Source organism: Callorhinus ursinus, unplaced genomic scaffold (genome assembly GCF_003265705.2).
Source record: "Callorhinus ursinus isolate GAN/ISIS: 27379988/994484 unplaced genomic scaffold, GSC_fseal_2.0 scaffold10, whole genome shotgun sequence".
Classification (NCBI taxonomy): Eukaryota; Metazoa; Chordata; class Mammalia; order Carnivora; family Otariidae; genus Callorhinus; species Callorhinus ursinus.
Genome location: NW_027397072.1, coordinates 77,782,649 through 77,806,034, shown reverse-complemented (window position 1 = coordinate 77,806,034; position 23,386 = coordinate 77,782,649). Strand labels below are relative to the sequence as shown.

Below are 23,386 nucleotides of genomic sequence, written 5' to 3'. Positions count from 1 at the left end.
TATGGTGATTAACATAACATAATAAAATAAAATTAAAAAAAAAGACTCTGAAGGTGCAGGAGTTTTATGAATATCTTATCAAAAAAAAAGTGAAATTACATGACACCAAATGACATTGCAATCAATGGCCATATCTTCATAAGCGTCATCCAGATGACCCCCAAAGTTTACATTAATATTTTTGTTAGGTTATCATTGTAATAAAAACACAAGAAATTTAAATTTCTCATAAATTCACAATTTCCTGGGATTTCAGTCTGAGAAATGTTATTTTATGACCTCACAATGGCCTTGGCAGAAACGTCCTCTAGTGTCTGCATATAACACATACATTAGGCCCTCACTTCTTCTAGTGTTTTTGCGGATCAGGATGTAGAACACAAGATCCAATATGTTTCCAAATGTCCATAAAACACAAGGTGATGCCCAAAAAAGAAAAATCATGCTCTATCTTACGGAAATCCAATTCCCATTCCCTGCTTTCCAAGAGTTATTTAAATAAAGAAATAGGGGGCACCTGGGTGGCTCAGTCGTCAAGCGTCTGCCTTCGGCTCAAGTCATGGTCCCGGGATCCTGGGATCGAGCCCCGCATCAGGCTCCCTGCTCCGCGGGAAGCCTGCTTCTCCCTCTCCCACTCCCCCTGCTTGCGTTCCTGCTCTCGCTATCTCTCTTTCTCTGTCTGTCAAATAAATAAATAAAATCTTAAAAATAAATACATAAAATAAATAAAAAATAAAGACATGGGTCTATAAGGTCCAAAGACCAAAAGGAATATTACTACAGTGAAAAAAAAAACCACAGCCTGAGACTTCCTGGGTCAGATGTGTGGTCTCTTTGATTTTATGCATGCTACTGCCAAAGTAGCCTGATATTCAAAGGCACAAAGAGAAGTTCATGGTAGCTACCTTGAAGTTTGCTCCTAGGAGAGTGGATAGCCTTCATAACAGAGTTAAGGTTATGTAATCTCTAGTAACATAAATGAGAAGCCTACCATACACAAGAAAGCCATCGGTACACCAGAGACAAGGCTGACCTTCACACTGCGGCCCAAATCCTGACACCTTATGGTCAGAATAACGCAAAGGTAGTGCTCTCATGATGAGGCGCAGCAAGGTGAACTTGGCATAGAAATTGGTCATGACACAGAAGCCAACCACCAACAGGAAGCCCAGAGTCCACTGGTGGCCTGGCATTGTATAATGGATCCAGAATGAAACTGTCAGGCTCTGTGGGAGTTTGGCCACTGTCACAGAGAAGCAGAGAATGTTTTTCACCCTGAACTGGTGGAGGAGAACTGAGGCCCAGCCCATTCAGTGGCAAAGCAGCTGCCAAGCATCAGGGATAACACACACTGACAAGTCTTGTAAACTCTCAAATTTTATGAGAGAGTTGAATACCTGGGAAGCATTCATTTTTACAAATATTCGATAATTTTTCTTATCAAGAATAGACTTTTTTAAAGGTCTACTTCTTACCTCTTTCCTGTCAAAATCCTTGTCCAGGAAGGCACAGATCAATTATAGTAATTGCTGCAAAGGTGAAAAAAAGAAGAAAAAAATCAAGGATAGTTAAAGCCTAGAACGGACGATGATTAGAAAGACTTTGGTGCATTTTTCCTTTTTTAAATTAAGCTTTTTTATTTTCAGATAATTGTAGATTCACATGCAGGTGTAAGAAATAAAATAGTCAGATCCCATGTCCCCATTACCCAGTTTCCCATCAAAAATATCTTGTAAAAATATATAGTACAGGGCGCCTGGGTGGCTCAGTTGGTTAAGCGACTGCCTTCGGCTCAGGTCATGGTCCTGGAATCCTGGGATCGAGTCCCGCTTCGGGCTTCCTGCTCAGCGGGGAGTCTGCTTCTCCCTCTGACCCTCTTCCCTCTCGTGCTTTCTATCTCTCATTCTCTCTCTGAAATAAATAAATAAATAATCTTTAAAAAAAACTATATAGTACAATGTAAAAACTAGGATATTGACATGGTTACAGTCAAGATGCCGAACATCTCCATCACCACAAGGATCCTTCGTGTTGCGCTTATATGGCCACACTTACTTCCCTCCCACAGCCACTCACTCTTTAAACCCTGGTCAACCACTGTTTTGTTCTCCATTTCTAAATTTTCTCATTTCAAGAATGTTACATAAATGGAATTGTGCAGCTGGTAATCTTTTGGAATTGACTTTTTACACACAGCCTAACTCTCTGGAGATTTATCCAAGTTGTTGAATGTATCCATAGTTTTTTCTTTCTTATTGTGAGGTAGAATTCCATGGATGTACCACAGTTTACTTAATCTTTCCTCTGTTGGAGGACATCTGGGTTGCTTCCAGTTTAGGGCTACTATGAATAAAGTTGCTATCAACATGCCTGTATATATTTTTGTGTGAATGTAAGTTTTCATTCCCCTAGGAAAAATACCTATGATACAATTGCTAGGTTGCATGGTGGTTACATGCTTAGTCTTTTAAGAAACTGCCACACTGTTTTTCTGCTATACTATTTTATATCCCTACCAGCAATATATGAGTCTTTATTCTAAAATGTATATGAAAGGAAAGGAACTGAGTACCTAAGACAATTTGAAAAGAGAACAAACTAGGAACATTTTGTAGTTTCAGTATACAAGTCCTGAACATGTCATGTTGGATTTACACCTAAGTATTTCTTTTTTAAAATGATTTTCTTTTTTTTTTCCTATTTTAATTTCATTAATTTCTGCTCTGATCTTTACTATTTCCTTCCCTCTACTTGCTTAGGGTTTATTTTGTTCTTTTTCTAGGTTCTTGGGGTAGGAGCTCAGACTGTTGATTTGAGGCATTTTATCTTTTCTAATGTTTGCATTTAGCACCATAAATTTCCTTCTCAGCATGGCTTTAGCTGTGTCCCACAAACTTTGAGTTGTATTTTCATTCAATCTAATGTACTTTTAAATTTATCTTGAGAGCTTCTTTTTAACCTATGGGTTATTCAAAAGCATGTCGTTAGGTTTCCAAGTGTTTGGAAATTTTCCTATTACCTATTATTAATTTCTAGTTTGATTCTATTGTTGAAGAACACACTCTCTATTGTTTTAATTCCCTTAAGTTTGTGAAGGTTTGTTTCAAGCCAAGGATGTGGTCTATCTTGGTGTATGTATTATGGGCACTTGAACGTGTATGTGTATTCTGCTGTTCTGTGGAGTTTTCTATGAATGTCAATAAGATCTTAGTTGATGGTGTTGAGTACTTCTAAATTTTTGCTGATTTTCTGTCAAGTTGCTCTATCAATTGTTGACTAAAAGTTATTAATGTTCCCAACTATAATTATGGATTTGTTTATCTCTCCTTTCATTTATATCAGTTTCTCTTCACGTATTTTGTAGCTCTGTTGTTTGTTACAAACATAATTAGGATTATTATGTCTTCTTGGTGAATTGACCCCTTTATGATACAATGACCCTCTCTGTTGCTAATAATTTTCTTTGCTCTCAAATCCCTTGGATTATAAATTCTAGATCTTTCTTCTAATATATGCACTGAGATCTATAAATTTCCTTCTAAACACTGCTTTTGCTACATACCACAAATTTTGATGAGTTGTATTTCATTTTTATTTAGTTCAAGGTATTTTTAAATTTCTCTTGAGACTTCTTCTCTAACCCATGTGTTATTTAGAAGTGTGTTGTTTATCTTCAAATATTTGGGGATTTTTCCAGTTATCTTTCTGTTGTTGATTTCTAATCTGATTCCATCGTGATCTAAGACCATACTTTGTATGATCGATCTGTTCTTTTATGTTTGTTAAGGCATGTTTTATAGCCCAGAATGTGGTCTATCTTAGTGAATGCTCTAACTGAGCTCCAGACAAATGTGTATTTTGTTGTTGCTGGATGAAGTATTCTACAAATGTCAAATAGATCCAGTTGATTGATGCTGTTGTTTGGTTCAACTCTATCCTTACTGATTTTCTGCCTGCGGGATCTGTCAGTTACTGACAGGGTATTGAAATCCCCAACTATAATGACAGATATGTCTCATTTTCCTTGCAGTTCTACCAATTTTGGCCTCACATATGTTTTTATTTTAATTCCAGTGTAGTTAACATACAATGTTATATTAGTTTCAGATGTACAATATAGCAATTGATTCACCAATTCCATACATCACCTGGTGCGCATCACGACAAGTGCACTCCTTAATCCCCATAACCTATTTCACCAACACCCCCATCCACCACCTCACATATTCTGATGCTCCATTTTTAGGTGCATACCCATTAAGGATTGTTATGTCTTCTTGGTGAATGGACCCTTTTATATCATTATGTAATGTTCCTCTTTATCCCTGATAATTTTCCTGGCTCTGTAGTTTGCTTTATCTGAAATGAATATGGATTGGAATTATTTTATTGAAATTAATATATTAATCGGATTTTATTTTATTGAAATTAATATATTAATTTTTATTAAAAATAATGTTATTTTATTGAAATTAATATATTAATCATTAGATTAATATATCCAGTGATATGGGTTGAATTGTGTCGCTCCCCCACCAAAATCATGTTGAAGTCCTAATCCCCAGGACCTGCAGACTATGACCTTATTTGGAAATAGGGCTGTGGCTGAGGTAATTAGGTAAGATGAAGTCATACTGGAGTAGGGTGGGACGCTAACCCAATATGACTGATGTCCATATAGAAAGGAGAAATTTAAAGGCAGATATGTGCATAGGGAAAACACCATATGAAGATTGGGTTATGCTGCTACGAGCCAAGGACATATCAGAAGCTAGGAGAAAGTCCTAGGACAGTTCTTCCCTTCACCTTCAGAGACAGTGTGGCCCTTAATCTCGGAACTTTGGCCCCCAGAACTGTAAGACAATAAATTCCTGTTGTTTAAGCCACCTACCTTATGGCATTTTGTTACAGTGGCCCTAGTTAACTAATTGATCCAGGTTTCTTTTGATTAGTGTTAGCATGTTATGTCTTAGGGCTTAAGACTGCCATTTATTTTTTGTTTCCTGGATTTTCTTTTCTATGTTTTTTTTTCCCTGAATTCTTTTGGGTTACTTATACATTTTGTCAGAATTCTGTTTTATCTGTAGTGTTTTTGAGTGTATCTCTTTGTGTAGCTTTTTTTCTTAAGATTTTTATTTACTTGAGAGAGAGAGAGAGAGCAAGAGAGAGCACGAGCAGGGAGGATAGGGAAAAGCAGGCTCACCACTGAGCAGGGAGCCTGACACAGGGCTCAATCCCTGAACCCTGGGATCATGACCTGGGGCAGACACCTAACCGACCGAGCCACCCAGGCACCCCTCTGTGTACCTTTTTCAGTGGTTGCTCTAGGTATTGCATTATATATAACATGAATTATCACAGTGTTCTGTCCTCATTTTACCAGTTGAGTGAGTGTAGAAATTTATTTTCCTTGATGGCCCTTTACTCTCTCCCACTAATACTATAATTTTCTTAAATATTGCCTCTACATACATTTAGAGCGACATCAGATAGTGTTAAAATTTTTGTTTCCATCATCAAACACAGTTTGGGAAAATCAAGAGAATATATTGTATTTTTGCTGTGTTCTTTCTTTCTTCCTCCTTTTCCAAGTTTCCTTTTTTATCATTTCTATTCTGTTTAGAGAACTTCTTTTATTCATTTTTTAAAATTAAGCCGCTGGCAATAAATTGTTTATTTTTCCTTCATCTGAAAAATGTCTTGATTTCTTTTTTTAAAAAAGATTTTATTTATTTATTTGAGAGAGAGAGAGCATGAGTGTGGGGGGGTGGGGCGCAGAGGGAGAGGGAGAAGCAGACTCCACTGAGCAGGAAGTCTGATCATGGGACTGGATCTCAGGACCCCAGGATCATTACCTGAGCTAAGGCAGACACTTAACCGACTGAGACACCCAGGCACCCCTGAAAATGTCTTGATTTCTTCTTCATTTCTTAAGAATATTTTCCTGGATATAGGGCTCTGGGTTAACAGGCCTTTTCTTTCAGCACTTGAAAAATATTATGCACTTTCTTCTGGTCTCCATGGTTTCTGATGAGAAATCTATTGTCATTCAGATTGTTTATTCCCCATAGATAAGATGTTATTTCTCTGGCTGCTTTCAAGTTTTTTTTATTTTTCTCTTTAGTTTTCAGACTTTGACTATAATGTGTATTAATTCTATTTGGGATTTACTAAACTTCTTCAATCTGTAGTTTTATATCTCTTGCCAAATTTGGGAAGTTTTTCAGACATTACTTCTTTCAGGACTTTTTTAACCCAGCTCCCTTTCATTTCTTTCTCTTCATTCTGGATGAGTATATAATATATAAGTATTAATTATTTTGTTATAGTCAGTTTCCAGAGCCTCTGCTGATTTTTTCAGCCTATTTTCTCTCTGATGTCTAAGTTGAGTAATTTCTTTTATTCTATATTCAACTTCACATATTCTTTCCTCCATATCATCCAATTTGCTGTTGAGTCTATTACATTTTTGGTTATTGTAATTTTCAGTTGTAAAATTTCCATTGGTTCTTTCTTATATCTTATTTATTTGCTGAAACTATCTGCTGAGAATTTCTAGTTTTACACTTGTTTCAAGCATATTCATAATTGCTCATGGAAGCATTTTTATGGTGGCTGCTTTAATAAGCTTATCAGCTAACTCTAATGTCTCTGTCATCTTGGTGTTGGCATATGTTGCTTTTTCATTCATTTGAGATCTTTTTGGTTCTTGAAAAGTGAGTTTTTTATTAAATCCTGGGCATTTGGGTTATTATGTTATAAGACTCTGGATTTTATTTAAAACTTCTGTTTTGGTTGGCTTCTTTCGACACCACTTCAACAGAAGTGAGGTTGCCACCTTGTTACTGCCAGGTGAGAAAGAGCTCCAGGTTTCCCACTTGGCCACTTTTAAACACTCAGGGGTGATGGGGCTCCTCATCATTATCAGGTAGGGGTGGAAATTCTGGCTGCCCACTAGCCTGTACCTCCTTTGGTGGGAGGAGTCAGAGTTTGTCATTTACTTATCCCCACAGGGCCTCCACTGATACCATTTGGGGTAGCCTTGTTATTGCTGGGCAGTAATGAACCTCCTGCTCTCCACTAGACTTCTCTAACATTGGCTGGCATTTCTTTACAACTGGTGAAGGTGAAAATCTAGGCTCCCCACTCAGCCTTTGCTGGAACAGGTGGGAGTGGGGAGCCTTGTTTGTTTGTAGTATTCAGCTGGAGTATAGCAGTTATTATCTAAGTTTCCTGTTATGGGCTGTCCCTTTTCTGCTCCTTTGGCTAGAAAGAACAGACTTTGACAAGGTTTTCTTTCTTTTTCTTTTCTTTCTTTTTTTTTTTCCTGTACCATTGGCATTTCCAGGTTTTCAGCTGTCTCTGCTCTAAGTCTGGAATGTATGAGGCAGAAAGAAAGAAAGAAAGAAAGAAAGAAAGAAAGAAAGAAAGAAAGAAAGAAAGAAAGAAAGAAAGAAAGAAAATCCAAAGAACTCACCACCATGTCATTCCTCAAATCCTAAATCCCAAGCTAGTCTGCCTTCTCCTCTCCATCTCTCAGTCTTCTTATGTTTGTTTTGTACATAATGTCAATGGTTTTTAGTTGTACTTAATGAGAAGAATAAGTAAAGTGCATATACTCTATCTTCCCAGAAGTCCCCTGGTATATCTTGAAGATTTACTTTGGAAGTTTATCTTTAGATAGAGAAGAGAAATAAAGATCTAGACCTTCCTACATTAAGACCATGCTGCCTCAACAGTGGTCTTTTCAAAGGTTATCCAATTAGAGCAGAGCAATCTCTGTCAGTCTGACGTTCAGTTCCCAGAAGTAGACCTGAGATGGAAATTTGGATGAAAGGGATTTATTAGGAAGTAAATAACCAATAGGCAAGTGAGGAAGTGAGACTGGGAAGTGAGAGAAGCCAAACTAGGGTACCTTATCAAAGAGAGTAACTCTGGCTTGAGCCTTCAGGGGACAGTGGAGACAGCACAAGTGTCCTCTCTGAGTTGTCCTGATCAGAAGCAAGGGCAGGGCCAGCTTCATGGGAGTCTGCAGTCATAAAGACCCTTCACTCAGAAGGGCCTGAGCTTGGTTTAGTGCTCTATTCTCAAAATTTTTAACAAGGACCCTACATTTTCATTTTCCCCTGGCCCTACAAACTGTGTAGCTAGAGGGTACCTCCCTCCTTGAAAAGGAGTTGGAGGGATGTCAATTCCTAAGCATTCTTGGCTCTTTTTTAGCTCAGGGGTACTGGGCTGCACAGTATCCCCCCAAAATTCACATCTACTAGAACTTCAGAATGTAGCCTTTTTTGGAAATAGAGTCATTGCAGACAGATATAAATCAGTTAAGATGAGGGTACTGGATTAGGGTGGGCCCTAATCCAATGATGGGTATCTTTATTAAGAAGAGAAAACACACACACGCACACTCAGAATGCCATATGAAGAAGCAGAAGTTGTAGTGAAACATGTACAAGCCAAGAAACATCAAGAATTACCAGCTGTCCACCAGAAGCTAGGAGAGGCATGGAACAGTTTCTCCCTCATAGCCTCCTAAAGGAACCAACCATGCTGACACTTTGATTTTGGACTTCCAGCCTCCTTAACCGTAAGAAAATAAATTTCTGTTGTTTTAAGAGCCTCCCAGTTTACAACAGTCCTTAGGAAACTAATGCACTAGGCCAGATAAACTCCAGGTACTGACTGTTGGGAATGAAGGCACACCTGGGCCAACATGCAAAAGATTGACAAAGGAACTCAAGTGGAAAGGCAGAGTCCTGTTGGGGACAGGCCCTCTGGTCTTGGCCTGCCACTTAACCAAACCAACTCCTCTTCTTTAAAATGAGGATGTGGACTATGACCCAGCCAAGAGGGAGGTAGGTGTTCAGACAATAAGAAAGGTGGGGCATCCAGTGAACCAGAGAGGCTGACCCCAGTTAATTGCATTTGCATTCAAGTAATAAAAAAAAAAAAAAAAACAAGCAATGCCAACTCAACAACTCCTGTCAGAGGGACAAATTCAGCTTCTGGGCCTGGAAATTATATTTCAGGCTGGGAAGCTTTCCAGGTACTCAGCCAACTCATGCTGATCCTCATGTTACAGCTGTTCTCTGGGATGAAGGCTCTTCTCCCCTAACATCAGGCTGGCTTTATTCACAGTTCTGTTATTCAGTAGCCTCAGCTATTCACAGATCTCCACCACTGGCTCTAAGAGTTCTGAAATTCCTAGCTGACTTACTTCTTGGATTAAGACATTAAAGTTATCTGCTTGAATGCAAATATCGTCAATGTCTATAGTCCACTAGAGAGGTGGAAATTTAGCTTAAATTACATCATCACATTATCTCTCTGAAGAATTTGCAGAGCCTTAAGCAGATGGGACACCAAACAGGTACATTTTGGTGAGAATCAGGAGAATGCGAACCATAGGTCCCACCTGGGGAGTGCAGTCCAGGTAAAATAACACTGAATGAGATAGCAGGCAGCAGGGGAAAAGAGTATGCAATGAGTCAGAAGGAAGGTTATTTAAAAAAGGAGTCCTGGAAGATAAACATCATTGAGTCAAAATATTGCACATGTCTGGCACTGCCCACAAAAATGGCTTAGGGAATGTGGGCACAAAGAATTTTTCTCCCAATTTGAAGCATCTTGCTTAATGCCAGAGACTCAAAAATTAAAAAAACATCAATTTAAACATATGTGTTTTCTTCTTATTTTATTGGCCCTCACATCTCTGAAAAGAAGCTATTTACATGTCCATTGTGTAGATAAGGATAATGAGATTCATAAAAGTTAAGTGAGTTTTCCAAGGAGCAGGTAGAAAAGTCATTATCAGCCCAGCTCCTTTCTGGAACATTATGCTTGCCGTTCATGGCAGGGGCTCCTGGCACATTTGGGTGCAAATTCTACCAGTGAGAGGTTGGACAAAAGTGATAAAGGATGAATAGCAATCAAAACCATCTGCATAGACTCACAACCACTATGTGACCACACAGGCCTAAGTGCTCAAAAGGGGGTTGCTTGGGGCTTAGTGCTCTGTGGTAGCCATCTTGAAATCTTTAATAATTTTATCTTTGGGGGTGCCTGGGTGGCTCAGTCAGTTAAGCATCTCTGACTCTTGATTTTGGCTCAGGTCATGATCTCAGGGTCATAAAATCAAGCCCTGTGTCAGGCTCCAGGCTTGGCACAGAGCCTGCTTGAGATTCTCTCTCCCATTCCCCCTGCCCCTCCCCTTCCCCCTGCATTCTCTCTCTCTTTCTCAAATAAATAAATAGAATCTTTAATAATAATAATTAGATCTTTGAATTTGTGTTTTGTAAGTGAAGTCTAATGGCAAAATGGAACATGCACCAGAGGCTGGAACTTCAGCTCATGTGCAGTCCTACCTCCTGCTGCCTCCCAGCTACCCCAGCTCTGTTGTCCATTCCCCCGCCTCTACACAGCAGCCAGTGCTGCTCTCCACTCCTTCTGAGGCTGGGCATTGGCTCAGGGAGGGTCAAGGTCGAGCATACTTGCCTTATGCACCTAAATATGCGCTGCGGCCCTGGATGTCTGTGAGGGTTTGCACTTGCCCTATAAGAATCATTATGGTCAAAGGAGCGCCACATTAAATATAAAATAAAAAATACCTTATCAGGTCAAGAAAGATGGAAACCAACAAAACAAAAAAAACCAAAACCAACCAAACAAACAAAACCCCAAAAAACAAAACAAAAACAAAAAGCCATTTTCTTCCTTTATAAACAAAAGGACCCATATTTTCATCTTGCACTGGGCCCTGCCAATGATGTAGCCAGTCATTAGAGCAGTGACCCAACATATTGTGTGTATATATAAGTAACTTATTAAACCAAGGAGTCCCCGTGCAATAGTGTATATATAAGTAACTTATTAAGCCATGGAGCCCCTGTGAAACTTGTTTGCACACTTAACACAGTCCCAAAACAGACATATCTGTAATACTAAATGTGGTGACCAGGGATGACCAGCTTGTCATACTGCTCTCAAACACACTCCAGTCCTATGGCCTGATGTGCAGCTCAGAAAAATGCAAACCAGCCACAGACATCCTCAGCTCACCTTCTCCTGTGAAGAAGCTGTAACACATACTCTTAGATTTGTGATAGTCTGTGTATGAATGAATTATGTTTATTTCGTTCATTGCTAAATTCCATCAGTAGAGTCCTAGGGAAACACATAAAAGTAAATCCTGAGCTCTTCCCTTAACTTTGGCCTAGTATGTAAGCATGGAGGAGAGAGAGGCTCAAGTTGTTTTCCACCCTCCTGCTTTTTACTTTTCATCCTTGATTTCCACAGATTATGGTTGCAGTGTTAACACATATTTCTGAATGTGTGTCATCGTTTTCAGATAAAACATAATTGTTGTCCAAAAAGGTGCTAATTTTTATTCCAAGTCTACCATGATCTTTCCTGTGACCTCTCCACTTATTTGTGTTGCTCTTAGGATATTAAGTCCTAGTCTTGTCACTGCTTCCAGCAATAGATGACTAGCAGGATAGGCTCCTCCTGGTCCTGCTCCTGGACAACAGGTAGGAGCAGAGGCTATACACTTGAGTCCTGTTTAACCTCAGCCTGGGCACAGAAGAGAAGCAGATGGGCCAGGCAGGGGCAGCTGGAGTAAAGGACAGAGCTCAGGGCTTAGAGGGCAGTAGGATGCTCCTGAAAATAATCATAGGCTTCCTTCTGCCCATCCATTTGAGGTCCATGGAGGAACATAGAGAATATGAGCCTGGGACTGTATTTGCAAAAAGAACTAAAGCATACAGAGGGGAAGATGGTGGCAGAATAGGAAGACCCTAGGCTCGTCTCATCCCTCAAATACAGCTAGATAACTATGAAATCATCCTAAATACCCCAGAAATTGACCCGAAGACTGGCAGAACAAGCTCCACAACTAAAGGGAGAGAAGAGACCACACTGAAGAAGGTAAGAAGGGTGGGGACATGGCTTACGAGAGAGGGAGCTACAACTGTGGAGAAGTGTCAGAGACAGACTACCACACAGAGGAGACCACACAGAAAAAATGCAAAAGGGGGTGAATTTCATGAGTTATTGGAGCTTGGCATTTTAAATGTCAGTGTGTTTGGCTCTGAGAGGGCTTGGAGGACGTTGGAGCTGCTCTTGGACAGAAGGCAGGCAAATAGCCCAGGACTATACAGTGTGGAAACAGCAATCTGAAGAGTGCCTGGGGCACACAGAGGGGCAGTTAGTTGCTCATCTTGGAGTGTGTCCCAGAGAAGCAGTGTTCACAAACAGACCCCTCCAGAAACAAAGGAACTAGCCAGCACCATTTCTTTCCCTTACCCCTCAGCATAAGCACAGGGCCATCTACGGGAAACAGCATAGCACTGACACTCACTATCTAACTTGCTTACACCAAACACCCCTCCCTATGCTCCAGTGGAACTACCCCTACCAGTCACACTTATCTCAGCCCCAGTGCTACAGTCCCCCTCCTTCAGAAGAGCAACCCAAACCCCTGTTAACACCTTGTCTCCTGACCTGGGAGTTCTGTGAAGCCTCGGTTCCAGCAGTGGTGGCAACAGGTCTCATTTCAAAAGCAGACTAGAACACACCTAGTTAAAACGTACCACATGCAATAGGGAAAGAACCTCTGCAGACAACTGGCCTGAAACATAAAGCAGCAGGACAAAACAGCAGAGCACATGCAGCACACATTGGAGACACTCCCAGAAGCCCCTGGCTCTGGGGAACAGGAGACACCACACAGCAGGGTACTACAAGTCCTCTTCTTCATAAGGCCATTACCCACAAGAACAGGAGACATAGCAGACTTTTGTAAGAGAGAGAAACAGTCACAGAGACTTAGACAAATTGAGAAGACAGAGAAATTCATCCAAAATGAAAGAACAGGACAAGGCCACTGCCAGAGATCTAAGCAAAATAGATATAAGTGACATGCTAAATAGAGAATTTAAAGTAATGATCATAAGGATACTCACTGGCCTTGAGAAGAGTGGAAAACATGAGTGAGACCCTTACACATGGATAAGGAACAACTTAACAGAGATAAAGAGCTCAATAAACAAAATGAGAAACACACTTGTGGAATGAACAGCAGGATGGAAAAGAAGAGGAACAAATTAGTGACCTAGAGGACGGAGTACTGGAAATAAATCAAGATGAACAAAAGAGAGAAAAAAGTATTATGCAAAACAAGAACAGATTTAGGGAACTCAATGACTCCATCAAATGTAATAACATTCCTATTATAGGAGGCCCAGAAGAAGAAAAGAGAAAAGGGGGCAGAAAATTTGAAGCAATAATAACTGAAAACTTTCCTAATCTGAGAAAGGAAACAGATGTCCAGATCCAGTAGGCACAGAGAACACCTATCAAAATCAACAAAAGCAGAGCCACATGAAGACATATTTAATTAAATTGGCAAAATGTAAAGAAAAAAATTTTAGAGCAGCAAGACAAAAGAAGGCGGTAACTTACAAGGGAAAACCCATAAGACTAGCAGAGGATTTTTTAGCAAAATCTTTTCAAGCCAGAAGGGAGTGGCATGATGTATTCAAAGTACTGAATGGGAAAAATCTGCAGCCAAGAATATCCGATCCAGCAAGGCTATCATTCGGAAGAGAAGGAGGGATAAAGGCTTTCCCCAACAAACAAAAATTGAGGGAGTTTATGACCACTAAACCAGCCCTGCAAGAAATATTAAAGGGGATTCTGAGTGGAAAGGAGAAACCAAAAACCAAAAGTGGCAGTATAAAGGTAGGAAACACAAAAGCAATAAAAATGAATGTTTCTGTAAAAAAAAAACAATCAGTCAAGGAACTCACAAAATAAAAGGATGTAAAATATAGAAACATATATCTAAGACATGAGGAGGAGAGGAGTAAAATTGGGTTCAAACCTAAATGATCATCAACTTAATATAGACTGTTATATGCAGAAGAGGTTATATACAAACCTAATGGTAACCATATGTAAAAAACCACTAATAAATATGCAAAGAATAAAGAGGAAGAAATCCAAATATAATGTCTAAGGAAAATCAGCAAACCATGAAAGGAGGACAAGAAAGGATCAGAGAAAATCTTCAGAAAAAAAACACAAAACAAATAATAAAATGACAATAACTACAAATCTATCAACAATTACTTTGAATGTAAACAGACTAAATGCTCCAATCAAAAGACATAAGGTGACAGAATAGATTAAAAAAAAAAAAAAACAAGACCTATCTATATGCTGCCAGAAGAGACTCATTTTATTTATTTTTTTTATTTATTTGAGAAAGAGAGAGAATGAGTGGGTGTGGAGGGACAGAGGGAGGAGAAGCAGGCTCCCCACCAAGCAGGGAGCCTGACATGGGGCTTACCCTGGGATCATGACTTGAGCTAAAGGCAGACACTTAACTGACGGAGCCACCCAGGTGCCCCAAGGGGCTCATTTTAGACCTAAAGACACCTGCAGAGTGAAAGTGAGGGGATGGAGAAACATTTATCATGCAAATGGATGTCAAAAGAAAGCTAGAGTAACAATATTTATATCAAAGAAAATAGACTTTTTAAAAAAAAAGACTAACAAGGGACAAAGAAGGACACTATATAATAATAAAGGGGACAATCCAACAAGAAGATTTATAAATATTTATGCACCCAATGTGGGAGCACTGACATACATAAAAGAGTTAATAACAAACATAAAGGAACTAATAGATAATAATGCAATAACAGTAGGGAACTTTCACACCCCACTTACATCAATGGACAGATAATCTAAACAGAAAATCAGCAAGGAAACAATGGCTTTGAATGACACACTGGAACATTCCATCTTTTTTTTTTAAGATTTTATTTATTTATTTGAGAGAGAGAATGAGATAGAGAGCATGAGAGGGGGGAGGGTCAGAGGGAGAACCAGAGTCTCTGCCAAGCAGGGAGCCCGATGTGGGACTCGATCCCGGGACTCCAGGATCATGACCTGAGCTGAAGGCAGTCACTTAACCAACTGAGCCACCCAGGCGCCCTGGAACATTCCATCTTAAAACAGCAGGATACACATTCTTCTCAAGTGCACATGGAACAGACTTCAGAATAGATCACATGTTAGCCCACAAAACAAGCTTCAACAAATTCAAGAAAATTAAAGTCATATCATCTATATTTTCTGACCACAACGCTATGAAACTAGAAGTCAACCACAAGAAAAAAATCTGAAAAGGCCACAAATACACGGAGGTTATATAACATGCTACTAAACAATGAATGGGTCAGTAAGGAAACAAAAGAAGAAATAAAAAAGTACAAGGTAACAAATGAAAAAGAAAACACAATAGTCCAGAACCTTTCGGATGCAGCAAAACTAGTTCTAAGAAGGCAGTTTCATAGCAATTATGTCCCAGCAATTCCACTCCTAGGTATATACTCAAAGGAATTGAGAACATATATTCACAATATTTTCCAGACTAGATCACATGTTAGGCCACAAAATGATTGACAAATTCAAGACTGAAATCATATGCATCTTTTCCAACCACAGTGGTATGAAAATAGAAATCAATCTCAAGAGAAAAATCTGCAAAGAACACAAATACATGGAGATGAAATAACATGTTACTAAACAATAAATGGGTCAACCAAGAAATCAAAGGGGAAATAAAAAAAAAATACATGAGACAAATGAAAATGAAGACACAATGGTCCAAAATCTTTGGGATGCAGCAAAAGCTATTCTAAGAGGGAAGATTACAGCAATACAGGTCTACCTCAAGAAGCAAGAAAAGTCTCAAATAAACAATCTAAACTTACACCCAAAGGGACTAAAAAGGAACAACAAACAAAACCTAAAACCCACAGAATGAAGGAAATAATAAAGATTAGAGCAGAAATAAATGATATAGAAACTTAAAAAAACAATAGAACAGATCAATGAAACCAGGAGCTGGTTCTTTGGAAAAAAAAAATCAATAAAATTGATAAACCTCTAGCCAGACTTATCAAGAAAAAAAGAGAAAGGACTCAAATAAATAAAATCACAAATGAAAGAGGAGAAATAACAACCAACACCACAGAAACACAAGTAATTATAAAAGAATATTATGAAAACCTATATGCCAATGAATTGGACAATCTAGAAGAAATGGGTAAGTTCCTAGAAACACATAATCTATCAAAACTGAAGCAGAAAGAAATAGAAAATTTGAACAGACAAATTACCAGCAAAGAAATTGCATCAGTAACCAAAAACTCCCAATAAACAAGAGTCCAGGACCAGATGGCTTCATAAGCAAATTCTACAAAACATTTAAAAAAGAATTAACAACTATTCTTCTCAAATTATTCCAAAAAATAGAAAAGGAAGGAAACTTCCAAATTCATTCTATGAGGCCAGCATGACCTGATATCACAACCAGATAAAGACACCATAAAAAAGGAGAACTACAGGTCAATATCTCTGATGAACATAGATGCAAAAATCCTTGACAAAATACTAGCAAACCAAATCCAACAATACATTAAAAAAATTAGTCACCACACTCAAGTGGAATTTATTCCTGGGCTGCAAGGGTGGTTCAATATTTGCAAATCCATCAGCGTGATACATCACATCAATAAGAGAAAGGATAAGAACCATATGATTATTTTGGATAGACACAAAAAAGCATTTGACAAAGTACCACATCCATGCATGATAAAAACTCTCAACAAAATAGGTTTAGAGGAAACATACCTCACTATATGAAAGGTCGTATATGAAAAACCCACAGTGAACATCATCCTTAATGGGGAAAAACTGAGAGTTTTTCCCCTAAGGTCTAGAACAAGACAAGGATGTTCATTCTCACCATTTTTATTCAAGATAGTACTGGAAGTCTTAGCCACAGCAATCAGAAAACAAGAAGAAATAATGGGCATCCAAATCAGTAAAGAAGAAGTAAAACTTTCACTATTTGTAAATGACATGATACTATATATAGAAAACCCAAAAGACTCCCCCAAAACACTGCTAGAACTGATAAACAAATGCAGTAAAGTCGCATATTACAAAATCAGTGCACAGAAATCTGTTGCATTTCTATACACCAATAATGAAGCAGCAGAAAGAGAAATTAAGAAAACAATCACATTTACAATTGTACCAAAAATAAGATACCTAGGAATCAACCTAACCAAAGAGGTGAAAGACCTGTACTCTGAAAATTATAGAACACTGATGAAAGAAATTGAAGATGACACAAAGAAATGGAAAAAATTCCATGCTTGGGGCACCTGGGTGGCTCGGTCAGTTAAGCATCTACCTTCAGCTCAGGTCATGATCTCAGGGTCCTAGGATTAAGCCCTGTGTCAGGTTCCCTGCTCAATGGGAAGTCTGTTTTTCCTTCTCCCTCTGTCTCTCTCCCCCTCTCCCTGCTTGTGCTCTCTGCTCTCTCTCTTGCTCTCTCTCTCTCTCTCTCAAATAAATAAATAAAATCTTAAAAAAAAAAAAAGAATTCCATGCTCATGGATTGGGAGAACAAATATTGTTAAAATATCTATACTACTCAAAGCAATCTACATATTTAATGCAATCCCTATCAAAATATCAACAACATTCTTCACAGAACTAGAACAAACAGTTCTAAAATTTGTATAGAACCACAGAAGACCCTGATCAACCAAAACAACTTGAAAAAGAAAAGCAAAGCTGAAGGTATCACAATTCCAGACTTCAAATTATATCACAAAGCTGTAGTAATCAAAACAGTATTGTCCTGGTGCAAAAACAAACATGTAGATCAATAGAACAGAATAGAAAACCCAGAAATAAACCCACAACTATATGATCAATTAATCTTTGACAAAGCAGGAAAGAATATCCAATGGGAAAAAGAAAATCTTTTCAACAAATGGTATTGGGAAAACTGGACAGCAACATGCAAAAGAATGAAACTGGACCACTTTATTACACCATATGCAAAAATAAATTCAAAATGGATGAAAAACCTAAATGTGAGACATGAAACCATAAAAATCTTGGGGAAGAACACAGGCAGTAACCTCTTTGACATCAGTTGTGGCATATTTTTTCTAGATATGTCTCCTGAGGCAAGGTAATAAAAGTAAAAATAAACCATTGAGACTTCATCAAAATAAAAAGCTTCTGCACTTTGAAGGAAACAGTCAAGAAAACTAAAAAGCAACCTAGGGAGTGGGAGAAGACAAATGACATATCCAATGACATATCTTTAGGATCCAAAATCCATAAAGAATTTATGAAACTCAACACCCCAAAAAACAAATAATCCAATTAAAAAATAGGCAGAAGACATGAACAGACATTTCCTCTAAGAAGACATCCAGATGGCTAACACACACATGAAAAGATGTTCAACATCACTCATCATCAGGGAAATGCAAAACAAAACTACAATGAGCTATCACCTCACACCTGTCAGAATGGCTAAAATCAACAACACAAGAAACAACAGGTGTTGGTGAGGATGTAGAGAAAAGGAATCCTTGTGCACTGTTGGTGGGAATGCAAACTGGTGCAGCCAACTGTGGAAAACAGTATGGAGGCTCCTCAAAATTTAAATATAGATCTACCCTATGATCCAGCAATCGCACCCCTGTCTATCTACCCAAAGAATACAAAAACACTAATTCAAAGGGATACATGCACTCTGATGTTTACAGCAATATTATTTATAATAGCCAAGATATAGAAGCAACCCAAGTGCCCATTGATTGATGAATTGATAAATGGATAAAGAAAATGTGGTGTGTGTGTGGGTGTGTATATATATATATGTATATATATAATATTCTAATTCATATATACATTCATCACATATACATAATATATAAATATATATAAATTAGAATATTATATATATGTAATGGAATATTATTCAGCCATAAAAAGAATGAAATCTTGCCATTTGCAATGACATGAATGGAGCTAAAGAGTATAACAGTAATTGAAATAAGTCAGAGAAAGACAAACACCATATGATTTCACTCATATGTAGAGTTTAAGAAACAAAACAAACAAGACAAGGGGAAGAGAGCCAGAGAGAAAGAGACAAACCAAAAAAACAGACTCTTAACTATAGAGAACAAACTGAGGGTTGCCAAAGCAGAGATGGGTGGGGCCATGGGTTAAATAGGTGATAGGGATTAAGGAGTGCATTTGTAATGAGCATTGGGTTTTGTACTGAAGTGTTAAATCACTATATTGTACACCTGAAACTAATATAACATTGTATGTTAACTAACTGGAATTAAAATAAAAACTTTAAAAAAAAAAGAAAGCACAAATGAAGAGCGTTCCTCCAGGGGGCCCCTGAGACACCATTAGTGAGGCCACTCCCAAAGCCAAGCTCACTAAGGCTAAAGTTTTCTATGGCGTCTCTGGCAAATGCGCTCAGCCAACTTAAGGCACTCCTTTAGTCCACTTTCCCAAAAGTCACAATAAAATATATGCTCCAAGGCAGACTGACTGAAGATGGGTATGAGGGCTTCTACTGGGGTGCTGGAATTGTTCTAAAATTGGATTCTGGTGGTGATTGCACAACTCTATACACTTACTAAAAGTTATTGAATTATACCATTCCTGTGAGAATTCCTGTACACTCAGATCCTAGCTCCATATTGCATTTATGTTCTTGCTTTTAAATCAGTTTTACTGAGGTATAATTTACATATAAATAAATGTATAGTTTGATGAGTTTTGACAAATGTATATATCTGTGTAACCACTGCCAGTCATGATACAGAACATTGCCATTCTCACAAAACGTCCCCCCCCACCCAACCTCTTTGTACTCAGTTCTTTCCCAAACCCTGCCCCAGGCTACCACTGGTCTGCTTTTTGTCACTGTAGATTAGTTTTGAGTCTTCTACAATTTCATATAAATGTACTCTTTTGTGTCTGGCTTCTTTTGCTCGACATAATGTTTTTGAGATTCATCTTATGCCCCTCTTTAAAAATAAAACAAAGCAAACTTGTGTTGGTGGTTTCTCCAAAGTGAGAAAGCCATTTCTATGACAAGAACAAGTTCTCTGAACCAGAAACAGATTTTCTTCATTAGTCTAAGTCCCTGCCTGATAATATTTTTCTCAGCAATGAGTTTAGAAGAGGAAATTTTACTTCTAATGTAGAATGAATCTTTATGTTATCTCTGCTAATTTTTTTTAATTTTTTAATAAAGATTTTATTTACTTATTTGACAGAGAGACAGCAAGAGGGGGAACACAAGCAGGGGGAGTGGGAGAGAGAGAAGCAGGTCTCCCGCCGAGCAAGGAGCCTGATGCAGGGCTCGATCCCAGGACCCTGGGATCATGACCCGAACCAAAAGCAGACGCTTAACGACTGAATCACCCAGGCACCTCTCTACTAAATTTTTTAAAAAGATAATAAAAGGGTTAGGTTGGAGTTAAAGAAATGCTAAGACAAAAATATTTTAAATGAAAACACTCAAAGATGTCACATATTTAAATTTTCTAAGCCACATGACTAATTCCTTAGGAAAGTCAGAATATTTAATCTTAAGACATGTAGTAGACACTCAAGAAATTATTGAAAAATTGAATGAATTTGAAAGTACCTATTATACTCACAGAACAGACATTATCTCTCCAACCTTGCCCAAATTGCTATATGAAGCAGTCAGTGTGAAATCTGCCTTTAGTCATGGGCAAGTTTCGCTCACAAGATAGCAAGCAGTCATTTGGAAAGTGTGGAGTGACTTTTTAAAATAGCTAAACCAAATGGAACAAAATGTGGGTGTTTGCTAACAAAGAAGTGTGCTAAGTCAAAAGTAGGGTCTGAGAGCCATTATTGAAGCCAAACAGGAGACCCCAAATGGTTTACGCCACTTGAGCAAGAAGCTGAGAGCACAAGAATTAGCAGAGGAGGATTCCATGCAGAGCACATAGGCACCAGTCTTTGCCTTCCACCATAGAAAAATAAATTGTTCCATTAATACTTTCCAGGAAGGTTAGATGTTTTTCTGCACCATTCCCTGACAACACAACTCATCTCCAGAAGTTCCTAAGAGCACGCTCCAGGAAATCTGTTTCCATAACTAGCATATACACAAACAACACAAAGTGTCTACTTGGGCTTCCTTTTTCCTGCCATTCTAACTAATTATATCACTTTTCAAGTATTTCAATTTAGAAGCATACCCGGGAATCAACACACACTAATTTCTTTTCATTCTTGTTTCCTGCTTGTCCCAGATTCCATTAGGGATCATCTTCTTTTTCACAGTTTAACAATTGTCTTTGATTCACTTTATATCACCCAGATCCCACAGCCTCCTATCCCTTTTCCCATGATACCTTGGGGCTACCCACCCCACTGGCTCAGCCCATGCCATCCCTAGGCAATCCCTGTTGGCAGCAGAAGAGAAATGTTTTATAACTACATGAGCTTATACATGTGCATTCTACCCAAGGACCCCTTACCCCATCCAGGGCCTCCCCTGTCCCTCCCCAGATGTTATGGATTGAATTGTGTCCTCTCAAAAATATTTGTTGAAGTCTTAACCCCCAGCACTTCAGAATGTGACTTTATTTGGAAATGGTGTCATTGCTGATGTAATTAATTAAGATGAGGTCATACTGAAGTAGCATGGGCTCCTAATCCAATATGACTGGTATCCTTATAAGAAAACAGTCATGAGATACACACAGGCAAAATTCCATGTTATGATGAAGGCAGCCTTCAGGGCTATTCAGCTATAAGCCAAGGAACACCAAAAATTTCCAGCGAACTACCAGAAGGTAGGAAGATATAAGGAAGAACTGACCACTCTACAGGCTTAGAGAGAGTATGGTCTGCTGACACTTTCATTTTGGACGTCTAGCCTCTAGAACAGTGAGACAATAAATTTCTGTTCTCTTAAGCTATTCAGTCCATGGTACTTTGTTAGGACAGCCCTAGGAAACTAACACAATGGAGAATCCTCATTTGCATTTGGCTATCATCTGCTCCAGGAAGCTAGTCAGGGTTAGAAGCCACTCCTCCAAAGCCCGATTTTATCATCTATTTAACTCCCTGGTAAAATAAAATGTCTTAAATATTCATTCATTCATTCATTCATTCATTCATCCATCCATTCTGCTTTCCTGGTGTTTCTCCCAAGCAAATAATCAGGGATATGATAAGGTAGGGGAAAGAAAAAAAAAACCTTAAATACTCTTCCTGTTTTTTGGATTTCAAAGCTTGGGTCCCTGGGGGTATGTGGAGGACTGAAGCATAAATACTATGTTTAGGAGAATTGAGGTTTGAAGAATAAGGCTCACTCCCATCCCTGCCAGGTTAGAAAATCCACCCCTCCACCCCTTGGTGTGGAGGAAGAAGGATGGAGAGGTGATGAGATGAGAGCAGAGGATTGGAGGGATTCAAAGAGAGAGTCTATAACCGGCTTACTAGAGGAGTCCTGGATAATAGTGGGGGCAAGGGTAAGCGGTAAAGGAGATCCTGAACAGTTAGAAGCAGTTCATAAGCATTTAATCCTTACAAATCCCCATGAGGTAAGTATTATTATTTTTTGTAAAGGAACAGAGGCTTAGAGAGCGTAGATAACTTGCATGAAGAGTGAGCCTGCTTCCTTCTAGTCCCAGCCTCCCACGCTGAATCAGAACAGGTCTGTGGAACCAAGAGAATATGACAGAAATGCTGGCATATCACTTCCAAGTCTAGGTCATAAAAGATGTGTGGCTTCTGACTTTTCTCTCCTGGATTGCTTGCTCTTGGAGAAGTTAGCTGCCATGTCATGAGGACATCCAAGATGAAGAATCCCATAACAAGGAATTCCTGCCGATAGCCATGTGGATGTAATATCTTAGAGGTGAACCCTTCAGCCCCAGTCAAACCTTTAGATGACTGCAGTTCTAACTGAATCTTGACTGCAAGTATGTGAGAGATTCTGAGCCAGAAACACTCATTTAAGTCACTCCCAAATTCCCACTTCACTGAAAGTGTGGAATAAGAAATACTTACTGCTTTTAGTCACTTTGGAATTATTGGTTATGTAGTAATAGATAACTAACATAGCAGGATTCAAACAGAAAATTGTCTGGCCCTGAGCCATGCCATCAATCCCTTCATAGGCCCTTCTGTCTTCTATCCTTTCTCTAATCAACAATAAAAGGAAAATACATTAACAATTTGCATTAAAAATGCAAATGTCCTTAAATGCTCGGGCGGAAGTTTAAAGAAGAGAAAGGAAAGATTCTGATAGCCACAGAAGGCAAGCATGGCAGGAATGGAAGCACAATTAGGGCATAAAAGCATTCAACCCACAAAGTCGTTGACTGCAAACTCTGGGTCAGGAATGGGCTTGACCTTGATGAGATACAAAACACAAAAAGGCCCAGTGCCTGGCCTCAGCGAGCCTACAGACTAGCTTGAGGAG

At 38.7% G+C, this 23,386-nt stretch overlaps 1 long non-coding RNA gene across 2 annotated transcripts in view; it reads right to left on the bottom strand.

The window, feature by feature from the left end:
• LOC141373528 (uncharacterized) overlaps positions 1-16,818 on the bottom strand; it is an 18,514-nt gene extending 1,696 nt beyond the window's left edge. For both annotated transcript variants that reach the window (XR_012379595.1, XR_012379594.1), the window contains exons 1-2: positions 16,708-16,818; positions 1,476-1,529 (exon numbers count right to left, since the gene is read on the bottom strand). This is a non-coding gene — a long non-coding RNA (uncharacterized lncRNA). The remainder of the gene's footprint in view (positions 1-1,475; positions 1,530-16,707) is intronic.
• Positions 16,819-23,386: the final 6,568 nt, after the last annotated feature.